The 25,183-nt window shown below is 40.2% G+C and overlaps 1 protein-coding gene across 5 annotated transcripts in view; it reads left to right on the forward strand.

Annotated features, from left to right (window-relative positions):
• TRERF1 (transcriptional regulating factor 1) overlaps positions 1–25,183 on the forward strand; it is a 72,165-nt gene that overhangs the window by 26,611 nt on the left and 20,371 nt on the right. For 4 of the 5 annotated variants that reach the window (XM_026845834.1, XM_026845837.1, XM_026845836.1 and 1 more), the window contains exons 2-3: positions 16,882–16,979; positions 24,993–25,169. The gene's annotated coding sequence lies outside the window, so the exon portion shown is untranslated. The remainder of the gene's footprint in view (positions 1–16,881; positions 16,980–24,992; positions 25,170–25,183) is intronic. The other variant, XM_026845835.1, reaches the window with a different exon arrangement.

Raw genomic sequence — 25,183 nt, forward strand, 5'->3', positions numbered from 1 at the left:
TGCCTGTATAGGAAACCTGGGGAGATGAGCCAACCAAGCTGATGGTGGTATCAGCTGCACAGTTGCACCCACAGTTGTCAAGTAGGACATCTTTGGAGGGTGATAATGAAGGCATTGGTCTGAAGTCCTGTTTAAATACTTTGCCCAGTGCAAAATACTTTTTACAGCCTTGAAGGAATGCTTACTTCTTTAACAAATGTATATATACCTGTGTTTCTTTTCTAAATGCAGTAGGCCTTTGTGAATTGGATCTTGTGATCAGCTACTGAATCCTCACTGTTAAGAGCAAAATACAAATTGAAACTACCCATAGTCAAATGGGTTGCAGAAAGTAACACGCATCATTTACTCCTTTCAGTGAAGTGCTTGCTAGCATATGAGCATCTGTATACAGACAGATCCCTCCTGTGCTGTTAACAGCTGCTGATAGGCATTTTCTATGATATTAGAAACTGCTTCAAAACATTCTGCTGAACAGAAGCCCCAAATGCTCTTGTATTTTTTTTTTTTTTTTTTTTAAATAAAGTGAACCAGGTTTCTCTTCCTCCTAGTTAGGCTTAACTAGAAATAGTCACTTCTTACTGAACCAAGTGCTCCAGACATCTTGTTTGACATTTATAGCCTTCTGCAGGTGTACCTACCTCTGATGCTGTTAGTGTTTCTGTATGCTCTTCTGGGTAAGTGAATGGTGCTAGGAAAAACACCTGAGACTGCTTTTTTGGCTTTTCTCTAATTTAAAAAAAAAAAAAAATCGTGTACGGAGGAGAAGACTTTTAGATAGGAATAAAGAAAAGGTATTTTGTGGGAAAGCATCCATGTGAAAATCTTCTGATCTGCAGGCAGATGTTACTGAAAAGTGGTTTTCTGTTTTTGACTGGGAGGGTGGGCACATTTTGCCACTCATGTTTTAATGGAATACTCCATCTGCTGTCTAGCCAAATCTCTTTCTGAATATGAAAGTTTTGTGCCAAATGTAACATCAAATCAAGAGAAAAGAGGTGGGGTGTTTTCTTCAGTACTCCATAAATGTTAAAACCCAATGTGTCTGAGGGTGGGCAAATCCAGATCTTTATGTGTATCTGGTTCTTTGGTTGTTTTAAAACAGCAAATACATATAATTCCTGTTGGTTGTTAATTTTGAGACTCATAAGCAAGTATTCTTTTTATCTGTAAACAACTGTTTTGTTGGGTTTTTAGATAACTAGTTTTATATTATCTGGCTTATTCATAAAATTCTCATCACAGATTATCTAATGTGTTGGATTCCTGCCTCTTGTGATGAATGTTATTTTTACCCTTTTTGCAAAGGCTGGTGCCATGCCACTAAATAGATGTAAATTTTTTTTCTCCCCATGTTAGGGAGATGCAGTGGATATGTCATCCATTTTTAAGATTCAGAATTTATAATACTCTTGTGCTTTGCTCTAAACATCTGCAGTTATAATTTTAAATTTTCTGATTCTCTTTATTGACATGGTACTTTTTTGTTCAGATATGACAGTCATGAATCATTCAGCAAATTATTTGATTCACATGAATGATTTTTCATTTTTTATAAAGCACCTAAGGGGGGAGGGGGAGAACTCTTTTCTTACTACTTCACCAGATTTAGGAGTAGGAGCTATGAGGATCTTTCCTTCCCTCTGCTTGTTAGAAACAAAACAGATGCTGACAGCCCTGTGAAGCCAGAGCTGGCCATCTGTGGTGGCCCTTTAGGCATGGGAATGGAGTGAAAAGCCTGAATTGTGTCAAGATTTTCCATCTTGCATAAAGCCTTTCAGTTTAGGACTTTCCAAAAGACAGGAACCCACAGGAAATAGTAACATTCTCAAGTCCAGAGCAAGTTCCTTCTGATACTAACCTGACACTTGGGAGACAGTTTGTTTGAGGATATGGCTAAAATGAAAATAGGAACTAGCCTACTGTCTTGATAAGTATTTTATTTTTATTGAGCATCATCTTTTTGTTAAAAGCCTATAATGTGAGAAATAGAAGTGAGATCTAGACATAGAAGATGGTAATTTAAAGTATCTGAATATGTTCAGGTAATATGAACCAGAAATGTCTTGCTGACTTGGTATCTTATACTTGGGGGCACGTAAAATGTGCCAGTCTCTTGCTTGTGTGAAAGATCTATACTTTGAACAGCAGACCTGTAAAGTCATGTCCACAGAGTTATACTACCATTTTTTTCCCAGGTTACATGGTCAGTGTAACCCCATAAAGTAGTAAAAATAGTGATCAGCCACAATGTAGAGTGGAGCTGTATGTCGCCTGCCAGTGTAGAAGTTGTGTAGAGTGCACTCACTATTCTTTGCACTTTGAAAAGGATGAAGACCAATGAGCATTCCCAGTTCTCATCTTCCTCAACAAAATCATCGGAAGCCTCAAATTAGGGAAGTCTAAGGTTTATCTGTCTCAGGTTTTCATGTCTTAAGTAGTCCTATGTTGTTCAGAGAAAATTACTAAATTAGAAAATTAGAATCTCATCTTCAGGTTTTCCTGACAGGAATGGGCATATCTATTGGAAATGAAGATATAATAATTTATGAGATGGATCTCCAGGACCGTGGTCTGTAGTTGTACCATGGCTGCTAGAGAACATTGAGAGGCATCACCAGCTGCCTCAGTACTGTCTGCTTTTAGCTATGCACAAGTACCAGAGAGATGTTTCTCATCTTGTACAAACACAGAAAAATTGTCTACATTCAACATCAGCTCCTGATGTATTTGTGGCCTGCATTAGGTCATGTCTGGAAGGAGAGCGTGCCAAAAGGCATCTGAATGGAGGAGTAGCCTGTGAGTTGTGGCTTCCGCTCTGGTACACGAGGGAAAAGAAGAGACAACTGGAGCTGGCTAGAAGTAAGGCACATCAGACTGGCACTCCTCTGTTTTCAACAGTTGTTTGCATTGTGCAAAACCCCTGTAATAGTATCTGAGAAAAGACCTTTATCTTGTCTGAAAGATATCTGAACGATCTTTTAAACTGAAAAAGGGTAGATTTGGATGAGATATAAGGAAGAAATTCTTTACTGTGAGGGCGGTGAGACACTGGAACAGGTTGCCCAGAGAAGCTGTGGCTGCCTCCTCCCTGGACGTGTTCAAGGCCAGGTTGGACGGGGCTTTGAGCAACCTGGGCTAGTGGAAGGTGACCCTGCCCATGGCAGGGGGGTTGGATATAGATGATATTTAAGGTCCCTTCCAACCCAAACCATTCTGTGACTTTTATGATGTGTGTGTCAGTGGGCTGGCTCAAGAGAAGGTCTCTGAGGAATGATGGTGCAGACGTGCAGGGCTTCAGACAGTGTCAAAAAGTTTGATAATTCAATCATAGGTCTCCCTGTGATGGAATACGACTTTCTAACCATCTGTCTTTCTAGTAAAGGCAGGAGATCTTAAAGGAATGGGACATTACAGATGGTCCGTTCAGACTATTTCAGCCTTGCAGAACTCAGTGCCTGGAATTAATGAGATGACAACTGAAACGTTCAGTGTGCAAAAGAATTTCAGTACACTACTGTGTCTAGACCTGGGTGAAACATCTGTAGAAGATGGAGAGAGATGCAACTCTGAGATAGCTAGAGATTAGTGGAAAATATACCACCAGGACAGTATGAGACCACATAGACTTATCTGTGCCCTGCATTACCAGAGATGTTAATGCAGGGGAAGATGAGTTAAAGAATGCCTTAAGGTTTTCTGTAAGATGGGCTTCCTCTAGGCTAATGTCCTTTAGAAAAACTAAAATGAAAATCAAATCTATAGCAGGGATTTCAATATTTTAAAAATAAAATTTAAAAAAATTAGGCTTACTGCAACTCTTCACTTTTTAAACATAATCTTTAGACTTTGATGTTGTTATATTATTTGGTACAGCATCTGATACACAGACTTTTTTTTCCTGTAGCTTGGATTTGCAGTCCAGGAATTCTAAGAACATGGCAGAAAACAGTACTCTCTTGATTATCTTTTGTCTCATGTAGTTACTTCTTATCCAGAAGTCTTGTCTCTGAATCTTCCATAAGGACAATTTGATTTAAATAATTATTATTTTTTTTTTTAGTTAGGACCATTGCTTATTAAAAAAGAAAGCATTGTTTTGCACAAGCCAAAATCACATTACTGTTGTTCTGGCCTGATTCTTGGCATCTGAAGGAAAATAAATGTTTATACGTTAGGTATTTGGAGGCAACTCTAACTCATATGTGCAGTACCTTCATTATATATTATTCATCCTTCTTACTGTCTTTTAACTGAATCGTGGTAATGTCTCTATTGCAAGATAAAGGAACAATTGTAAGGTTGTACATACATTGAAGAAAATTCTTTAATAATAATGTAGCCTTTCCATGAGGTCTCTGCTTGAGATCATTGTCAGATGAGACTGCTATTTGAACACCTACCTTATGTTCATGCAGGTCGATGCTTTCCTCCTTTTAATGTTGTCTTGGGGGAAGGCTGTTGTGGAATGTCCCAGCGCTGTGCTGGGTTCAGCCTCTGTATGCTGCCAGCCTTGCTGTTTGTTGGTGAGTCCTGCAAACAGTGCCGTGTAGTACACACAACTGGTATGCTTTTTAAAGAGAATACTTTTATTTCTCAGTAATATTATATCGGTTTTCAAGGAAAGTAACATATCAAATTTCAGCATCCATATTCAATAACAGTTGTTCAGTTAATTCAAATAATTTCTGAGATGCCTTTCTTGTGCTACTGTGACTTATATCAATGCTAAAAAAGCCCCAACCAAACCACAAACACCACCAACACCACCTCTCCTCCCCAACAACCCCACCACTCTAAAGAGAGAGTTTTACAGCCTGCACCTAAGTTGACCAAGAGGAAAAATGATGCTTCCTTAACATGAATTGTTGTGCCATTGGAGCCAGGTGCTGGGAAAGAAGGGCAAGGCTTACTGTCTCTTCAAGCACTTCAGGCCATGCAGTGGTAACACCAGCCTTCATTCCAGAAGCGTGCCACCATGCTTTCTAAATGGGATTATTTTTTGTCATGGGATGGCATCATGGAGAAATGTGCCCCTGCTCTACCTTCCCTTGTGCCTGGCTGTATTGAAGCTTTGGGGAGATCTTTAGCTGCTTATTCCGGGTAAGAGAGGCTGAAGCACTGCCTGCTCAGGTTTGGCTGGTATTGCATGAGTTGCTTTTGCATCTGACTTGCTTAGCGCGTTTGTGATGTCTCTCACCTTTCATTTCTGCTGCAGTTGTTTCTACCTTCTGTTTTAATTGTGTTTTTTAAATCAACTCAGAATCCCTTCTCACTCCCCTTCTACAGCCCTAAGTTATGTTTGCTGGTATTTGCAGTAATGAGGGTTTTTAGAAATGGCATTATCAGTTGAATATTTTAGTCATGAAGTCCACAATTGGAACTAAAATTACCTGAGGTTCATGGCATTACTTTTCAATCCTCTGGTCACGTTGCTTGTAGCCACTGTTCCATGGGCAATTCCAAAGGATGCATCAGTGGGGAGGTTAGCATCCATCCTGCTCAAAGTTACAAATCACTTTTCCACACAGATCTCTCAAATAGGTACTCCCAGAGAGGCTTGAATCTGCTGTAAGTGAAAAGTGAACAGAAGGGAAACCATGAGTGTGTCAGCACCACCATCTTCTTTCCAGAATCCTGTGATAGATCAGATAACACTGTTCTGAGAATTGCTTGCTTACTAATTATTGAAAAAACATTACCTTTTCTTTCTGTCTGTAATTAGCATTTCAGCTTGAGTGTAGGGCTTGATGATAAATGAGCCTGTATGCCATAGGTTCAGTAAATAATGAAAAACTGAAGTCTGTGTTTGCTTACTCTCTTCCTCCATAAAACAAACAAAACTGAGCTGATCTCTAAGTAGAAATGGTGTCAGAAACAATGTGGTCTAAAGGAGGAGGTTGTTTTTATTTTTATTTCTCCATTTCCTCATCGGTTAGCTCACAGTACATGTAAACAATGCAATAAATAAATACTCTTAAGTCCAATCTTAGCTAAGATAACCATGGAAAATCCTTTTATGCATTTCTAAATCAGAGGATAAAAATGCATCTCCTACAAACTGGTAGGAGAATTATAGAGTAAGTCTTTAAAAGCATGATCTGGAGCAGCCTAGATTTTCAGATAGCACACTCTGAAACTTAATATCCACATAAGACAATTGATGAAAAATGTTGATGTAAAAATATTGTGTATCCATTTGAGATAACAGTCTTTTAGAGAGAGAAAGAGCGGGTTGAAAAGGTAAGACAACCTCTATAAAGTGGTACTGAGGTTCTGTCTGCTCTGCTGGTCTGCGGAGTTTGCGACGAACTTGATACGTGGGCATTTAAACAACACCATGTCTGAATGCAAGACTTGTCTGAGCAGAATTTATACTAGGCATGTTATCTAGCTTGCTTAAAGATATGAGCTTGTTCTGAAGATGTTGGAGGTCTTTTGCAGACTGTTCGGAGAGATAATTCATAGAGGCTTCTCTAGATGACAGCAGATGGGAAATCACAGATTTTAGCAGAAGTGTGATGTCTCAAGAAGAGAAGGAGAAACTAGTGAGCAGACTGTGGAAGGTTATTCCAGAGGGGAACCTCAACAGCTCGAGTAAACAGGACTTTAGAATATGTCCACTGCTACCTCCTAGCAACCAAAACTTTTATGAGGTTCAGCTGGCACAGATCCACTTGCTTGGAGGGCGATTATGCATAATTCATGCTAGATTTAGGTCACTGTGACCTCAGACAAAATTGGCACTTGAAATGAGAGATGAGCCTTGGGCTCCCTGTTGCTGAGCCCCCAGTTCTTTCATGTTCGTGCAAAGCACCATGCCAGGCTGCCAGTTGGGTTTTGGGGAAATATGGGCAGAGCCTTTTGGTTCTTGAATTGTATGGGACAATAATTCAAGCTGTATCTGTGATAGAGCTGAGAATTATATGAAATGGTCAGGCATATATTGCTTTCAGTTGGAAGTCTTGATGTTTGGTAAATTCCAGTAACTCTGAAGGATGACTTGGTCAACTGGTATGTAAGGTAGAGCTATAGATGACAAGACAGTTTATTACCTTCTTGAAACTGTTTCATACTTTTAATTAATTCCCAGGAGAAGATCCTATGGTGTACTGACCTGCTGTAGAGAAGGCTTCCACCCTGGTGCTTGTCAGGTGCTCTGTGGAAACTCCCTTCCTATTGTTCTGCTAAGAAACAAGCTGGCAATTTTGTCAGAAATAACCTTTAGCCATTAATTTATTTAAAAGGCCATTTCCTTAAGGTGCTCTTTTGTTGTGTATTTTATTTTTTTCCTCTCAGTTGTCCACAAAATTAAATAACAAGCAAACAAACAACAACAAAACAAACCATGAAAAAAAACAACCTAAAAAACTCCCAAACAACCCCCCCCCAAAAAAAAAAACAACACAAACCAAAACCATAAAAGCCCCACTGGCCAAATAATTCTCCTTGACCTACCTGGGAAGGGAGACATTACCCTAATCTGTGTTTCTCTGTTTATATTTCTCTCAGGTAAGTGTTAAGCAGGATGAACTTGCTCTTTGCAGATAGATATGTGTTTACTTTGTCACTTCCATATCAATAAAGTACTTCTGTAAGGTGTGCTATGTGCTTTGTCACAAGTTGGCAAAATTGGAGAGATTATTGTGCTGCAGGACCTGTTTAGTGTGGTCAATACTTTGGAAATGAAGTTAAAGGGGCTGGGAACACACATGTTCCAAACTTCAGGCACTCTCCGAAGAGAAATCGTAGAAGCCAGTTCTCAAAGCTTCAGAGGCTGTGTGTCTGTACCTGTAGAGTAATTAGGCAAAAATAGTTTACCTAGGAGACCTTTTGGGAGCATTGTTGTTATTTTTGCAAGCATTAAATGCAAAATCTGAATTTGTTACAAACAATGTTGTGCTTTACCCATTCTCCCTTGCCTTCAAGCTGAAGGCACCATGGTATTAACAAGAATCATCCTCTTCCCCTTTCCTGTGCTACTTCTGGTTATGAGGATCGGCAAATACTACCTACTCTACAGAAAAGTCTGTACAAGGGAAAAGATTTCTATAGGGATGGCTAAGAGCTTTTAACGTAATGAAGAAAATACTCGGTGGAGCTAACACTTGTGGGGAATAAATTCTTCATAGAAAGTTGAGAAAGCTGCTGACTGTCAATGTTCCTCTGAAAATGGTAAAAGTAATTGTAAAAGCTGAATGGCGTGGCATTTAATTATGTAAGGAACCAAAGGGGCTAAGAAAATAATAACCTGCTATACCAGAAAGCAATTTAAAAAATAAGCTAGGGAAAATGGAATATTTCTGTCACAATAAGATGAATTCCACCACTGGCTGCATTGATTTTGTGTGTCAAGTTTTGTTCCAAACAGATCTGTAACTGGGGGGGTGGGGGTGGTAAGGGAAGGAAGGCATACTTTTGTTCCTTTGACCTCCTAAGCCAACCCATTCCCCTTCTTAGCAAGGATGGTGAGAAAGATTTGGATAAATATGTAAACAGGACTTAAGAATTTAATTAGCTCTGTTAGTCGTTCAATCTCCAGTTGTCTGATTTAATTGTCCCTTTCAAAGGGATCATTTGAAGCAGAGCTCCATATGCTCTGTGAATGTCGGTAAACTAACAAGCTTAGTGTACAGTGTGAAGGCCAAAGCTGAATTCTTGTGGGTATTCACAGCCTTTAATAAATAGCGCGGCAGTGCTGAGAAGGAATCGTTCCCTACGCCCACTCGCCCTTAAGATGTTTCCCTTCAATTCAGAAATGAATATTCAGTTGAAAAGTTATTATACATCTTGTGTCTTTCAAAATAATCTTGGCACTGCATAGGAGTCTGTCTGCAGAGGGCTGGGATGATTGTTTTTCTTTTTTTTCCCTCCTACCTAACATGGAAGAGCTGGAGCCAAGCAGTAGCTGTTAGACTTCTAGGTTTGTCTGCTTATTTGTCTGGGGTTGGAGTTTTTTTGGCCTGGCAGTGCTGTTTCCTGAGCTGTGGAGCTCCTGCTCCATCTTCTTGGGGCAGGGATGGCACACTAGCATGGTATGAGAGGTCCAAGCGTTAGGTTGTCGGGCTCTTGACAGAAGATCTTGCTGTGAAGTGTTCTCTGCCAAACTGAAACAATTGGGGCTAAAGTTCATTATGGGGAGTGCCTGCTTGAAGAAGGTTGGGGTTTTTTTGAGTAATTGGAGAATTTCATTTAGGAGAGTGGCTGTTTTCCACTAATTTTGTGAAGGGAAAGAATAGTTTGAGGGTTTTTCAAGGAAGCAGGGTTGTTTATTGACGTCATTTTTGGCGCTTATTTTGTTTCAACAGTTTCAGTCACCTCATAGTTTAAGGAACTGAAATTTTGCAATAGTGTAGGCTTAGGGTATTAAGAATAACGAAAAGAAGGGCTAGCTGAAATGTGTTGCAGGAGAACTCCTTGTGCTGAATGATTGGATGATAAAATGCCAGAGGAAATTGCCTGTAGATAAACGAAAGTAATATGTGCTGGAGGAGGAGGGAGGGGTCACAGTGTGCCCTGATGAGTGCTGCACCAGTGTTACTGCTCTGGAAGGAGACTCTGTGGTCGTCCTGTAAAAATGGCAATGTAGTGATCGGTAAATCAAGTGTCATTACTCATTAGTGAAGGCACAGAAAACAAAACAGAAAGCATAAATGTGCCCCTGTGTAAATGTGTGGTGCTTCCCTGTCTTCAATACTGTGTGCAGCTCTGGTCCTCCCTGTCTTGCATCTCACCTCCCCCAGTCCACAAATTGTTGTAAAGAAGAAAAATCCAAAGTATGGGGTGACAAAGAGCTACCAGGAGTCCTTGGTCTGGAAAGTACTTGACATGGAAGCGATCTGCAAAAATGATGAATGTCATGAAGGAGATGGGGAGTGAGTGTGCAGTGTCCTTTGCAGGAGACGAAGATGAAATAGGTGTGTCAGAGCTGTGAAGGGGATGACGGTGGCTTTTCTGGCAGCTCTGGGGCTGTCAAGTTTGTACTGCCAGCCAGGATACTATTCGACTTCAATAAAGAGAGGACAAGAAATAGTGGCAGGAAGTACATAGGTTGTGGACCTGAGGGAAGAGAGCTGAGTAGAGGCAAAGGAGAGGAGACTGGCTAGGTACTAGAGGAGTGATGCCTGGCATGACAGAGGAGAAGAAAATGCTTCTTGGAAAAGGAGTTAGTTCTGGAGATGGGACTGGCTTAGGGAAAGAAGACTCAGGGAAGAAGCAGACAAGCACTGAAGTTGTAGGAATGGGCAGGCAAACCTCTGTTTACCCAAACACACTGGCTTACGAGGTGGGGATGGTGACAGGATTGTCAGAGATTCTGCTGTTGGCAAATACCCCTCCAACTAGGATGAGCATCCTGCTAGCATGCCTTCCCCCAGTGGGTGACAGCTGGTCACTGCCATAATTTCACATTATTCAGCTTGACTGGTCTGTATAGAGGCTGTATTAGACTGATAGAAGAACCATTCCAACTTTTAGACAATACCATGTAATGGAATATCTTTTTAAATGACACCACATAGATGAGATATTAAGCCAGTCTCTTTCAGATTAAATGCCAGAATGAAAATATGCTTTTATAACTTCATTTTAGCCTTGTTTTACATAAATACATTTAATGAGAAAACTGTAAACTGCATTTCCCCTCCTGTTTAGCTTGGTGCATGTGATGGATTTGCTGTGAAGATAAATTAAACTCCTGTAGAGGGGAGGCTGTGTTGGATCCCCAATTCATTTGCTGTGATTGTTTGAAGTTATGTAATGAAAGATGGAAAGAATTATGAGAGAGTATTTTATCCTGGATGGGACAAGCTGAGCCCTGCCTGAGGGAACTAGATTATAGTCTCACCAGTGCCACAGAGCAGCTGCTTGATGTAGTCACTCAAGGCAGGCATCTTCTGGGTAGTCACTGGTTACACCTGTGGTGGTCTCTTCTAGTGTGAGCACGTTTGCTTTGTGTGAATGGTAGGCATCTGACCAGTAGCTCAAGTCAAAACTGTTTTAAACTTAATTAGCATTGTACAGCGTCTGTTATTTGAACAGTTGGACCTTACATGTGAAAAACTAATATATATTGGAATTCATAATGTGTCTGTGCCATAGCATCTCATCTGTAAGATGCTCCATTTGTCTAAGAGATTTTGTCTGGAAATAAATGTTATACAATATTCCTGAAGAATTTCAAAGATGTAGAAATGAGCATATAAAAATCATTTTGCATGCATGAATAATCCTGTCCTTAGCAGAGCATTTGAATCCCTAGAGTTTTTCTAGGAAGGTGCAACCAGAAAGCTGAACATGGACCTCAGAAGGGTAACACAATCATGAATTTAATGGTTCAGAGGACTTCCAGCATGTAGGGAAAGACTCTGCTCTGTTGTAGTTAAGTGAACCAAAATAATGGTACGTGATTGATGATGATAGTTCTGGTACTGTCAGCTTTTTTGTTGCTGGTTTTGCCAGTTGATATTACAGTCTTTGTTGGTATTGCTTGTTTAATACATGTACTCTGTTGTTGTTCTTAAGTTTCTTACTTTAAGGTGGCTTACTTTCCCCTTTTCTGCTCCAAAAATAATTAAATACTGTTTAGTCATGACCAACCAGTTTAGGTAACAGGATGCTCTCAGTCATCCTTGTTGTATGGAAACAATGACAAATACAGTGGAGAGAACTCTTGTGTTTCATTGTTTTAAAGTGTATTAGGTTTATTAATTTCATGGGGAGGTTATCAGCTGGATGGTTAGGTAGACAGGTGGCCACTGGGTAGGGGAAGAGAAATTCCAAATTACTTTTTTTTAATATTCTCTTAGAATCCCATTTTAGATGCTCTGATGATGATCTATAGGAAGTCTGAGTTCCCAATTTTAACACTTCAGTTAAATTCTTAATGTCAAATGATAGAAAAGTCCATCCCGTTAAAGCGAATATAGCTATTCTAGAAGGGTATATGTCCAATATTTCACTTTACTTCAATAGAGGATATGTGTATCCTCATCTTCGATCTGTCTCGTTCTTTTAATATCTAAAATCTGCCTTGCAGCTGTAGCGTTGTCCTTGGAAGCACGTGGCCTATGCCAGGCACGCTTGACCAGGCCATGGAGCATGTGTGTGGCCTTCTTTGGCGTCACTGCTCTTCATGGTGGTTGAGTGGGCTATCTTCATTGACCAGAATAAGGTTCTCCTCGTCATAACCTGCTGTTAGGAATCAGAGCAGTAGCAGAAGTTTGGGAAGAGGATCAGCATCTTGGAACGCAATGTAGTCACAGTGGAGGCTGAAAGACCTCTGGAAAATAGCTCTTTATGGCGATAGGCAGCCAAGAGGAGCTGAAGTGTTGCAACAGAAATGCTGCCCCCAAGCTGTTGCCATAGCCTCATGGCACAGGTAACGTAACTGGTCCTGGTGTTTGTGCCGCTGCTCCTACAGCAGCACTGTGTCTTCTTGCATCTCCTTAAATCTGCCGTGTGAAGGGTCCTGCAGGACTAATTCAGCCTTCATCTAGAAATCTTCTCTCATGTATTGCATTACTTGCAGTTATGTGAAAGCTTTGAGTTTCTGAACTGTAACGTGGCTGGAGAAAATTCCCGTTCTTTGGTGTGTTGCCTAGTTTTACTGCCATCCTCCATTTTATCTCTGGAAAAATACCTAGTTTAACTTTGTGTGAAGCTTTGCTGATCAATACGTTACAAGCATAGTAAAGTTCAAGAAATTGCCTCCATTACTATCTTGAGATGAGAAATTGATTTAGCTACATTCTCTCTCTGCTAATTTGTCTGTGCTTTACGTTCCCATAAAAGGTATTATGTGCTCCTTATTTTCCAGAAGTGTCATCAATCCTAATGGAGAGGAGAACAAAAATTTATATTGTGTGTATGGGATAGCTGATCTCTGATTTAGCTCTTAATTTGTAAATGTTGCTGTAGGCTTCGCTTCTCAGCGTCTCCTTACTGTGCTTCAGTTATATATGCAATATCTAGGGGCTGGGCGGGGAGCAAAACTGAAGAATATGGCAAAGGAATATAAAGGTAGATTGCTTTTTAATCTAAACCTCAAAAAATGAGATGCTGATTAAAATTGAATGAAAGGAATTAAAACCTCATTTGTGAATTTTATGTACTTTTGTAGTTTGGTCCTGCGTTAATTACACTGGGACTGTTTTCAGTATTTATTAGCCATCAGCTCACTACCTCTGGCTCCAAAATGCCCAAAGTTTTATTCTTTAACTATCATATCACATATGAGATAATAGTGGGTGGTATTGCAGTTCTGTGCATATCGGTGGGATTGTAGCTCTGATGATGAAGGTGATAGAGTGGGGAAAGCAGCTGAAACAAATGAGAAAAACAGGAAAAGCATTTTCCTGGGCATTCCCGTTGTTGCTTTTCCCAGTGTCCATCAGCTTGGCCTCTGTAGGAAGCTGCCAGTGTTGGTTTCTCTGCAGGATACTTCAGCATTTTTAAGTTTAATACTAGCATTCATTGTTCCAGAGCAGAAGGCTAAATGGAAAAGAAAGCAAAACTATATACTGTAACTTTAGTCCCTGCTCATGATATAGCAGTTATTTTTTAAAATTAAACATCTTGGTATGTCCTAAACAGCTGTGTTAAACTGGGAAGAAAAAAAAACAACCAAACAAAAAAAAAGTTTTCTTTTTTGGCTCCACTGATGTTAACCTCAAGTTTTCCCTGTGTCTAAATATTTCCTGTTACAAAGACAAAGTGATGGTATTCAAATGTCAGTCATCTAGAAGATGCAGTATGCCTGTTACAGACCTAAAGGTGTTAAATATCTGTATAGATAACATGTATAAGGTTAGATAAACCCACATGTACTTGATGCTTTATTAAAACCTGTCTTATTTCAAGGAAGAGGCAAATTTTATGATTTGCTAAGAAAAGCGGTCAGCAGATAGGATACAATCAGGTGAATAAATGGTTTTCTTTTGAGATGTTTGTAGCATTTCAGTTCACATTTGTAGCAAGACATGGACGTGCACAGGTTTTAGTTACTGGGACTCAAAGCAATAACGTTGTAAGCAAAAACTCACTTGGATGCAAGAAAATCCATGTGTCCCTGTGTGATGCTACCAACATTCACCATCAGCTGAGGTGTTCTGTCACAGATAGGCATTTTGGGCAGGTCAGGCTTTGTGAGGAGCTCTGCTGTCTCCTGCGGCATGTGTTTTGGAGTGGATTTGTGTCTGGATTGTGCTGTGGACCCGTCTGTTTCCTGTGGGCTTGGGGGAATGTGAAGGGGGAAGCAGAGGCTGGCATTGGGCAGGGCTGCATGGGTTTGCCTTCCCCAGCTTGCTGGTGGGCTTGTTCTGTGCAAGGAAATGCTGGACTTGGGGGATGGCTTCTTGCTGTATGTAGTAGAGTCACAGTGCTTGGGACCTATTATCAGAGACTTCTTTAAAGAATAACTTTTAAAAGTGAATTCAACGTGAAGATGAGAGGAGGAAAATGCTGATTAAGGTCACTGAGGTTATCCATGCCCTTCTCCCACAAGCAGTCATTTATACAGTTTCTTCTTGGAATAACTTCTTCCCAAAACCTTGCAGGGCTCAATGCATATAAGAGTTTCCATTGACATCAGTGAGCTGTGAATTGCACCTTAAGCTTCCAGGCTTGTTTCATAGAATTGTAGAACAGCAGGTTGGAAGGGACCTCAAGCATCATCTGGTCCAACCTTTCTTGGCAAAAGCACGGTCTAGACTAGGTGGCCCTGCATCCTGTCCAGCTGAATTTTAAGTGTCCAGTGTTGGGGAATCCACCACTTCCTGAGGAGATTATTCCAATGGCTGATTGATCTCATTATGAAAAATTTTCCCTTTATGTCCAATTAGAATCTCCCCAGGAATAACTTGTACCCATTATCCCTTGTCTTTTCCATGTGACTCCTTGTAAAAAGGGAGCCTCCATCTTCTCTGTAGCCACCCTTTAAATACCAGAACATGGTGATAAAGTCTCCCCTAAGCCTTCTTTTCCCAAGGCTGAACAAACCCAATTCTCCCAGCTTTTCCTCTCATAGCAGACTTCCCAGTCCTTTGATCATCTTTGATCATCTTTGTGACCCTCCTCTGGACCCTTTCCAGCCTGTACACATCTTTTTTGGTGGGACCAAAACTGAACACAGTATTCCAGGTGTGGCCTGACAAGCACTGGGTAGAGTGGGAATATGACTTCTTTATCTCTGATGGTGATGCCCTTGTTGGTGCAGCCCAGCATCCTGTTGGCTTTCGTTGCTGCTGCAGCACACTGCTCACTCATACTGAACTTGTTCAACACCAGGACCCCCAGGTCCCTTCCCACAGAGCTGCTCCCTAGCTGGGTGCATCCCAGCCTGTGCTGCACTCCTGGATTATGTTTTCCCAGGTGCAAGACATTAAACTTGTCCTTCTTGAACTTCATGAGGTTCTTGTTAGCTCACTCTCCCAGCCCGTCCAGGTCTTCCTGCAGGGTGGCTCTCTTCTTAAGTGTCCACTTCTCCACTCAGTTTGGTATCATCGGCAAACTTCATCAGGGTACACTTGGTCCCGTCATCCAGATCACTTAATAAACAGCATTGAGCCCAGCATCAATCCCCAGGGGACCCCACTTGTGACAGGTTGCCAGTTTGAAAAGGAGCAGTTTCCCACCACTCCCTGGGTGAGGCCTGTCAGCCAGTTCCCCATCCACTGGACATATCACTTGTCTGGACCGTAATGTTTTCTCTGGAAGGCCGGGGGGGGCGGGGCATGGTAGGAGACCATGAAGAACCATGTCAAAACCTTGGAGAAATCCAGGTAGACAATGTCTACCGCTCATCCCACATCAACTGAGCAGGTCACTTTGTCATAGAAGGCGATCAGGTTTGTCAAGCACAATTTGCCCTTGGTGAATCCATGCTGTTTTTTCCCAATCACGTGCTTCATTTGACTTGTGATAGCCTCCAGGAGGATTTGTCCCATGGGGACAAACTTTCCCAGGGGCTGAAGTAAGATTGATGGGCCTGTAACTTCCTGGATCCTCCTTTAAGCCCTCCTTGTAGATGGGGGTGGCTTTAGCCTTCTTCCACTCTTCTGGGACGTGGCCTGATCTCCACAGCTTCTCAAAGGTTATGGAGAGTGGCCTCACAACAACTTCAGAAAGCTCTATTAACACCCTCATGTGTTGAGGGCCTTTCCTAAAAGCTGTCTTGGCAGCAGCATCTACAAAAACAAATGTGTTGTTTTCATTTAAATAATTTAAGATGCCTTGTCTAGATATCTCTTCTGCAGTGGGTGACAACCTGATTGTATCTCCTGCATCTTTGACTTTCATTAATCCCTCCCTTCCTGATTGCTATACCTTCTCTTGTTTGCGTGATGCTTGTCATGTAGGTTGCAAGCTCTGGCCCAGCAAATCTCTCTGTGAGAGCATCCAGCCTGTCTTTGGGTTCTGTCAAAGCAACATAAGATGCTGTGAAATCTTCACAGTCTTTGCAGTAGAGGCACAATCTAGTTTTACTTATTACATCAACATAACCCATTCCTTATTTTGCAGCAGGTGCCAAGCTGAATAAGAAGAAAAGATGAGTTTACTTGTATTTCAGTCTGTAATTTGAAGGACCATGGATGTATCAATCCCAGAGATTTGACAGTGAAGCAGTCTTTTGCTATTGATATGGGGAAGAGGTTCTTGGTTGTTCTTTAAGGGAGTTAACAGTGCTGATAGATGACCTCTGCAATAGTGACTTGAAGAACAGAGTAGCATAGAGCTACTATATTGAATAGAAGTGAGTATTTGGTTGTGTTACGATAAGAAACTCATTCTTGCAGGTCTGCTCATGGTTTGGGGCAAGCTGGTGATATAAGACAATCACAGTAGGAGGAAAAACTGATTTCCATTCTCTTGCTTTATGTTTAGATACGTCACTTTGAGACCACAGAATGAAAGCAGCATGAAATGTTATGACAAAGGCAGCACAGCAAGATACAGGAGTCTCACAAATCCTCAAAATTCAGGTAATGTTGCACCATCATATGTCCACTTTCTATAAGGCTGTCTTGTTTAATGAGGCTCAGTGCTTTTTGATTTTTTTTTTTTTCCCAAAAAATTTGGGCTTCTGAATCTTTGTGGCTTTATTAATGGACTTCTCAAATATGACTAGTTGTGTGTTGGCTTTGTGTCCTGTAAAACATTTTATGTACCACAGTATTACCTTAATTTAAAAAAAAAAAAAAGTATCTATGGTGGTCAGTTCTGCATAGCCACTGGATTTTACTTGGCTCCATTGCTAGGTACCAACATGATGTATTTTAGAGGGATTGACTTTTCAGAGGCTTCTGCAGCTGCATTTTTGAAAACTGCCTGCTTTGGGGGAGACATTGGGCTCAAAATAGCTGTTCCTTCCCTACTGAAAGCTTAGCCATATGCTATTTTCCACATACTACTACTTTTGCCTGTTTTTTTAATTGTTTATCTGTCTCAGGATATTTCCTTCTTGCCTGTTTTTGCAAATCCTAGCATATGTTCTCTGACTGTTTCACAGCATTTACAGTTACAGAAAAAGGCAATCACATTACAAGCTTCAGAGTGTAAACACTGTAGAGGTCAGGAAGAAACTGGTTAAGTGCATTATACGGATGCTCACCTTATACTAAAATTATATGCTTGTCATGGCTGTAGTCACAACAATAGCTATAGATTGATGTTTGAGTGGAAAGTCATAAAAATTTCCTCTCCTCCCCCAAATCAACAGCAGTGACCAGAGGTGGTAATGTGGTCACATATGATAAAGGGACGAAGCCTAACCTCTCTGTCCTAATATCTTCATGCTGGGGCCTTGTCATACCTGCAGAACTAGGATCTTTCTGGGTAAAAACAAGTCACTCAGTTCAGTAATAGAAGTAAACTAAAATATGAAATTGAGGGCAATTTTGATAATAGGACGTGTTTATTTTCCAGGAAGCATTTGAGAGTATTGCCCTTGATGTAGGACTCAGCAGAAGGTACTACAATTTATTTTATCTAAGCAGTCAGTAATCTCAGATTGACTGAAGAGATTTCAAATCAGGTTTCATAGCCAACTTCAGCCTTGATCAAATAGGCAGTAATGTCTTGGTGAATATTTTTAAAATCATTGTGTTTATCACAGGTGATCAGCCCCTTTAATGCTGTCTTCTGTACACTTAGTCGTGGAATAGGCAATTCAAGTGCCCTTCTGGCCTTCGTCAAGGTTTGCATTTTTATTTTTATTTTAAATGAGTATTGTGAGGAGATCACATCATTTTGCATTTGCCGTTTCTGTGAAGTAATATGATACCTGCTTCAGTTACAGTTCTCTGAACCCTTCAAAGTACCTCGAAACTGTAACACTAATTCACTGACAGCAAAGATAATCAGATTTGCTGAAGCAACCTTCTTCATTTCTTAGGGACTCATGGAACTGTATCTCCCTTAAACTAAATTGAGTTAATGGCTTTATTTAAAAATCAGCCTCCTCTTCTTGAATGCACAGAATTTTATTAGTTTTGGGGAAAAAAGTTTTCATTAAATTACCAGTGCCTCAGAATGCGTTTTCTACTTATAACTTAGATCAAAAGGAGAGGAAAATGTTTCTGCTTGTTTGCCTTCCTTTCTCCTCCCCCCTTTTCTAGAGACTTTCCTGAGATGATCAACTGTTGGTTTTGCTGTTGGTTTTTTTGTTGCCATTTTTTTTAAAACTTCATTGAAGTAGAGAAATTGCTTGATTTCCCTCCCAATGCCATCATTGCTCTCCCCTCCCCCAAGTCCAATGTGTTCCTTATTAAACTGAATTAGGACATTCTAGTCTCTCTTAAGAGTAGAAATGGGAACAGCTTAAATGAGCAGCCACATGAGACTCAGCAGCCTTTCCAACTGCACTGCAGAAGGAGCTCAGCTGCAAAAGGAATGATAATTTTTGAAGGATTTGTGCAACTGTTGAAGAATTACTGGCATTAATATTAAAAAGCAGCTAATCTGTTTTTCCCCGTCTGTTTTAAGAGTGTATAGCTTTCTTACTATGCTTGCTATAAAATCAACGTACTAAATATTTTGCTTCCTTCCCATCCTTTTTTCACTTTTGCAATGATTTTATTTGCTTATGTTCTCATATACTGAAGTGGGGTTTTTGTTGTTGTGATTTTGCTGAGTAATGCCAGCCTGGGGGTTTGTTTGTATGCAGACATGGGCTCAGATTTGAGATCTCTGCCATTCAAAGAAAGCCAAAATTGGAGTGGAGTAGAAAACATACAAGCAGTTGTATCCAGGATTGGGATGAAAATGTTTTCAGCCCTATAAGCATTTGTCCTTGAGTAATAAAATATTCTATATAAAATTATCGTTGGTCCTTGAAATCCATATTGCTATGTTGGTGTCTGTTCTAACCAAAATAGCCATGATCCTGATACCTTTTCACCCTTGTTTTCAGTCTCTGTCTCTATTGCTATATCAGATGTCTTCAGGGTTTCTATAGATAATTTAGGAAAAAAAATAAAGGTAGATCTTTGAATTATCTTCTCACCACTCTTTCCCTTCTGTCTAGTTCACCCAGCCACTGTGCTTGGCGTTAGAAATTATTCATTCTGTTTCAGTGCTGTGTTGCTTTTTTTCACATGCTTATTTCCTGTGCCAAAAAAACTGGAGCTGGGTCTTGAACTGTGGCTACACAAAGAGTTAGAGGCAAACCTAGTATCTAAGCAGCCTGTAAGAGTACAGAGGTCTCTGAAATATGGCACTCTTCCTCTCCCAATTCTGTGCTTTTCAGCCATCCAGCAGTACCGCAGTTGTCACATCTGAAGATGTCGAGGTAGTGCCAGCTCTGCTCCTGAGAGCTGGGTTTGAGTAATGCAGGTGTGTCTGTTCTTAGGTAGGGCGCTCTTGGTTTTTAAAGCTGCTCTTCTCTGTGGGTTCTTGGTGGTGCTTGTACATTAGTAGTGCCCAGCTGAAAATCATGCCTGTCTGTGCTATTTCTTAAAGACCGGGTTATAGTCAGCCCATGTAGCAGGGACTGCTGGTGGCATCAGTGTTAGCAGAATGGAGGCTATCAGGGAAGGAACTGCTGTATATTCCTGTGTCTGTCCTACAAGAAATCAGAGAGCAAGATGATGTGAATGATAGCTGTCTTGATTTAGGAATAGCTTAGCAGAAGATCTCACAGTTCTGAATAACATAACAGGCCAATACAAACATTCTCATAAAAAACACTAAAAATTTAATAGGATAAATCCTGGTTTGTTGCTATTGAAGCTAAGGGGGGGAGGGTTTGAAAGGAAGGAAGGGAACAGAGAACTTTTGGATTTCATCTTACCCACAGTTAAAAAAGAAGCTTATATTCTAATAGCAAAAGACAGCCACTTGAGAAAGCTCTGTCTCAGCCTATGCGACTGAAGGGCGGTAAGGCACAATTAAAATGTGTCTGCAGTGTTAGGAGAACACAGCAATGACACATTTCTGTAAGCAGGCATGCCTTGAGTTAAGTGTTATAAAAAACAGCTTAGACTGCTAAGGGTGGTGGTTAAACTTGCTTTAACTGACGTGTTGCTGTCCTAGAGGGAGGAACATGAGGAGGGATGGTGCCCCAGCAAATGAGCATCTGCTGATACTGTTGCTTATGAGTAGCTGCAAGTGCTCTGACCTGCAGAAGCTGGTTGAACATGGGGTTTTTTTTTGCATCTGGCATCATATCCAGTAATCTTTTCAGGCTGACTAGTAACTAATCTACAAAAGCAAGTAGATTTTTGTGTAAAGTGACAGCTGAAAATCTTTAAATAAGTTGGAAAAACCATAGGATCCAATTCCCTTTTGATACCCAGCTATGCAACCTACTGAGACGGCTTAGATCAGTGCTGTAATAACTTTATGGCTTTTTAATGAGTGTGCTTCCTTCAGCATCTGCTCTCCTACAGTCTTTTGTCATCCCTCTCCATTAACTCAGTTCTGAAACTGGCACTGGCTGGCATTCAGTCCTGGTTTTGCAGCCCACACCCACCCCAACTTTTATGCACCAACTTATTTGGAGTGGATATCTTCCTCTGAAATTCATGTGGATTTAGACAGTTTGATAGCATGACTGTGGCTTGATCTGTGGTTTACTAGCGTTGAAAAATTCTGCATGTTTCAGCTTCTGTGGTGTGTGATGAAGCTGGGAGTAGGTTTTTTATGTTGGAACTACCATCTCCATTATATTTCAGTGCTTGTCTCTCTGAGTTCTTCTGACTCTCCAGTGATATAGTTTATGAAGGAGGAAAATCAGATCACCTTTATTAAAGACTGATAATGCTGGAATATTCTTCCATTTCATGTTTACCAGAATTAAGTTACGGCTTGCTTCCAGGAGAGACTACTGCTTATATTGCCTTACAGTTGCTTGTGTTTGAAGACATAGACAGTTGGAGTGTGTTAAAGGCATTTCAGCCAGCTTGGCATGTCCCTGGCTTTCAGTGTAGAGAAGGGACCTGTGCAAGTTGCAGGGGACCACGCTGAAATGATGAGAGAAGAGTTGGAGCAAAACCTTTTCTCTGTTGAAATCAATTGAACTCCCATTAGAGTCTAGATTCCATCCATAAACTTAAGTAGGGTATTTCTCTTTCTAGGCAGTATACAGAAATATTTCTGTCCTTTTGCATTTGTTTTCATGTTTCTTTGTAATGATTGCATAATTGGGATATATCTGTAATGTCAGAAATGTAATAGGTTAAGTAGCATAAATGACTGTTGGGAAAAAAAGAAGCACAGAACTGCAGAACCATTGTTGCTTTAAAACTCCTGCTGCTTTTAGTTTGATTTAACCATTTAGTAGTTAGAGTTGTGATAAATTGCAGTGATGGGTGTTTAAGCGGAATTGCTAAACAAAAAGGAGAAAAAAGCACCCTTTTCTTTGTATCATTGAAAGAAATAGAAATCACTCAGTACGTTGCCAATGGCTTCTTAGTTGGCTGGAGATTAACTCTGGTGTCCCTAAAGCCTTAATGATGTTGTATACAGCACTGAAATACTCTGTTAGATTTTAATCCGAGACGAAATGTATACTGTTAGCATTTTGTTAAAGCTGAGAGCAAATGCTCAGTGTATACAGCATCAAGCCCTTGAATTTAAACCTGTTCAAGTACTAAAAGAATATCTGGTATCTAAGGGACTGGTTTATTACTGATTATGCTTTTATCAGTGTGCCTGTCTTTTTTTTTTTTTCTATGTTACCTGAAGGTAGAATAACAATGCTGTTTAAACATTTGCACTTTTCTCCCTCCAGGTCAGTGATGCTTTCTGAAAAGAATGTTTTCATCTTTCTTTTTGCTTTTTCTTTTTCGTTGGCGGGGGGGAGGGTGGAATGGGTGCTTGAAAACAATGCAAACTTTTCAAATGTGATTCTCAGTGACTGAACTTTCTAGTCCTTTTGTGACTTGATTGATATTTTAATATAATATTCCATTATAATATTTTCAGATTTTTACAAATATTTCTGTGTAACTGTGGTGATAACTGTAATCTACCTAACAGCAGTATGCCCCAACTCCCAAACTGGAGTTGACTTAGGGATGCTGGAGCTGCTGGAGATGAAATTTCTATGAGTTGCCTTTTTTTTTTTTTTTTTTCTTCTGAGAGGGGAAGAGAGGTTTGTGCTGATGCCTTGGATAGAAAACCTTCTTGACTCTTTTCCAGTACCTTGAGAACTATGAGAGGTAACCCCTAGGTGAAAGGGTGCAATAAGTGGAATTTGGTGCAGGTCCAAGGGCTGACATTTTCTCTGGTGACCACAAAACTAGCTGTGCTGCTGGTACAGACAGTACCATCTGCCACCATGGTGCTTCTGCTTGTGAGAAGCATAGGGAGTCAGGGGCCTGACTGGTTGCTTGATTCATTTTTATACTAAAATAATGGTTTTGCTGCCTTAAGAATAAGTGCTTTTACTGTCCTGACTCCTGAAATTCTTGTGGTCTTTTAATTGTCTTCTGGAAATATTTATTCACTGGTTTGTATTACTGTTCTTTGTCATCCTTTGACTAATACTTGTCACTCCAAACTTTAAAAAGAAGGGCCAAAACCAAGGAACTTGTTGTAAATGTTGTAAATAGGTGAAATGGGACATACCTCCTATACAAAAGGTGTATTGACAGATACAATAGCGCCCTGTTTTCATAGGAAGATGTGTTGAGAACATGTCAGCTGAACTTTCTTAACTTGGCAGGCATAAGAAGAGATACATATTCCTGTGTAGGATCCCCCTCTTCCTTTAAAAGGTGATGGCCTTTCAGTGTGAAATATCACAGTGTTTATTTTTATGCCCTTTGAATGTTTTGTGGAGGCTTTGTTTAGTTTTCCTCATAATTTTTAATAGGAAGGCTTTGAAGTTGGATTGTAGCTGAAAAGTCTTGTTGGCAGCCCAACAATTCATTGTTGACTCCTATCTTTTTTTAATTGTGCAGCTATAAAAATCTGGAAGGGAGGATGTTCAGAGAAACTATGAAGCAATGTATATTTCTGGAAAAGGGAAATAAACTTGCGATTATTCTTAGCCATTATTTGTCACGTGAAAATGTTACATGCTAATGGCTGCAGATGGTTTACACAAAAACTGTACACACTGAAAGCCCTCTTCATTGGGAGCTATGGTTTTCTGTCATATATTATGCTAGAACGGAAAAGGGTTTTTTTCTGCCTGCAGCTATGTATTATCCTTATTTGCTGTTGCTAGCACAGACCTCGTTAATATGCATCTGGCAATGGTTAAAATTTTCTCCATCAGTGACTTCACATTTATCCATCTAGATCAAGGATTCTCCTAAGTTTAAAAAGGTAAGGACATCAGTATGCAGGAGTCTTCGGTGGAAAGCATTTTACATATAGAAAGGCAGATGTGAAGCAGGCAGAGTTAAGGTTGTAGTCTAATATCTTTGTGCTCTTGTTAAAGTTCAGAATCGACTTTTATGTTAAAATGTATTTATATGTGTGTAGGCATACTGCTCCTCTGTGCATGTGTGTGATTGTAGACAGTGATTGCTTCATTCTGTGGAACAGTAAAACAACCCTATAATGTGCCTGTGTATTTTGTTTTATTCATTGAAAACAGTGAAGACATCTGTAAAGTGTTACTTTGAATTATAGTTCATATAGTAAAAATGATAAAAGGTTGCATTCAGTATAAATTAATCTGTTAAAATAATGCAAAGAGAACCAGGAAGGGTGAGAGGCTGAACACAAATTGGAGTTCAGCACTCCTGATGTGAGTGATCAGAAAAGATTTCCATGGACTGGCTTGGTCTTACATTAATTAGATTACACATTGATGTAGCAAGCAAATCTACATGCACAGATGCAGTTGGGTAACTGTGCTTGTAATTTTTTAATTTATTATTTTTTTTTAATTTGTCATAGCAATGAGCATTAGTATTGTGTCTTATTCTTCAATGAGGCTCTATTTTCATACCACCAGTGGACACCTTTGGTAGATACCCTGGAAGTTGTGAGAAGCTGTGGAAGGCTCTGTGCAAATCTCAGATTGCAGTTAACTTTTCTGTATATTCTTTTAGATGCTGATATCAAAGTATGATCAGCTTTGTTCAAAGCTATGGTTTTCTTTTACCTGCCTTTTCAGGCCTTTGTGGAGGCAGCTGTGGTGTCCACAGTACTTTATTTTGTGTTATTAAATGGGTGTGTTGCTTCTGACAAGAAGGCTGTAGCACTGGGAAAGTGACTTGGATTGATAGTCAACTGTCTGGCTAAAACTATTCATGAGAGAACAATATGTGGCCAGCTAAAACTGCTTGAATGTTCGTACACAGTTTTGAAGAATAAGCCTTTATTGGTTTGGCAGAATGATTTTTATCAGAGCACTAGAGATGAGGGCAGGATAATGGGATGAGCTGAAGTAATCTAACTGCTCTGGAATAGCCCAGCTGGTACAATTTTACATCTGATTATGTATTTCAAACTAGGAGATTTTACAGTTTCCTTTGAGGTAGTTAACAGTTTATGCAGAGAGCCAGCACTTACCTTATCTTTCTCTCACTCTGCAGGTGCCTGGCATGCTGAACCTGTTGATCTGTGTAGAATTTGTGCTGTGGTCCATTTATTGAAGATGTGAAGCAACATCGAGTCTGAGATTGGAATTGCTGACAGACTGGAGGAGATCTTAGTCCTTGTGATGCACATGGACATGCTGAATTATAAGTAATTCTAGCTTTGTTCCCTCCCTCCCCCTCCCCCT

The sequence above is a fragment of the Athene cunicularia genome (genome assembly GCF_003259725.1).
Source record: "Athene cunicularia isolate RWA chromosome 3 unlocalized genomic scaffold, athCun1 chr3_part1, whole genome shotgun sequence".
Lineage (NCBI taxonomy): Eukaryota > Metazoa > Chordata > Aves > Strigiformes > Strigidae > Athene > Athene cunicularia.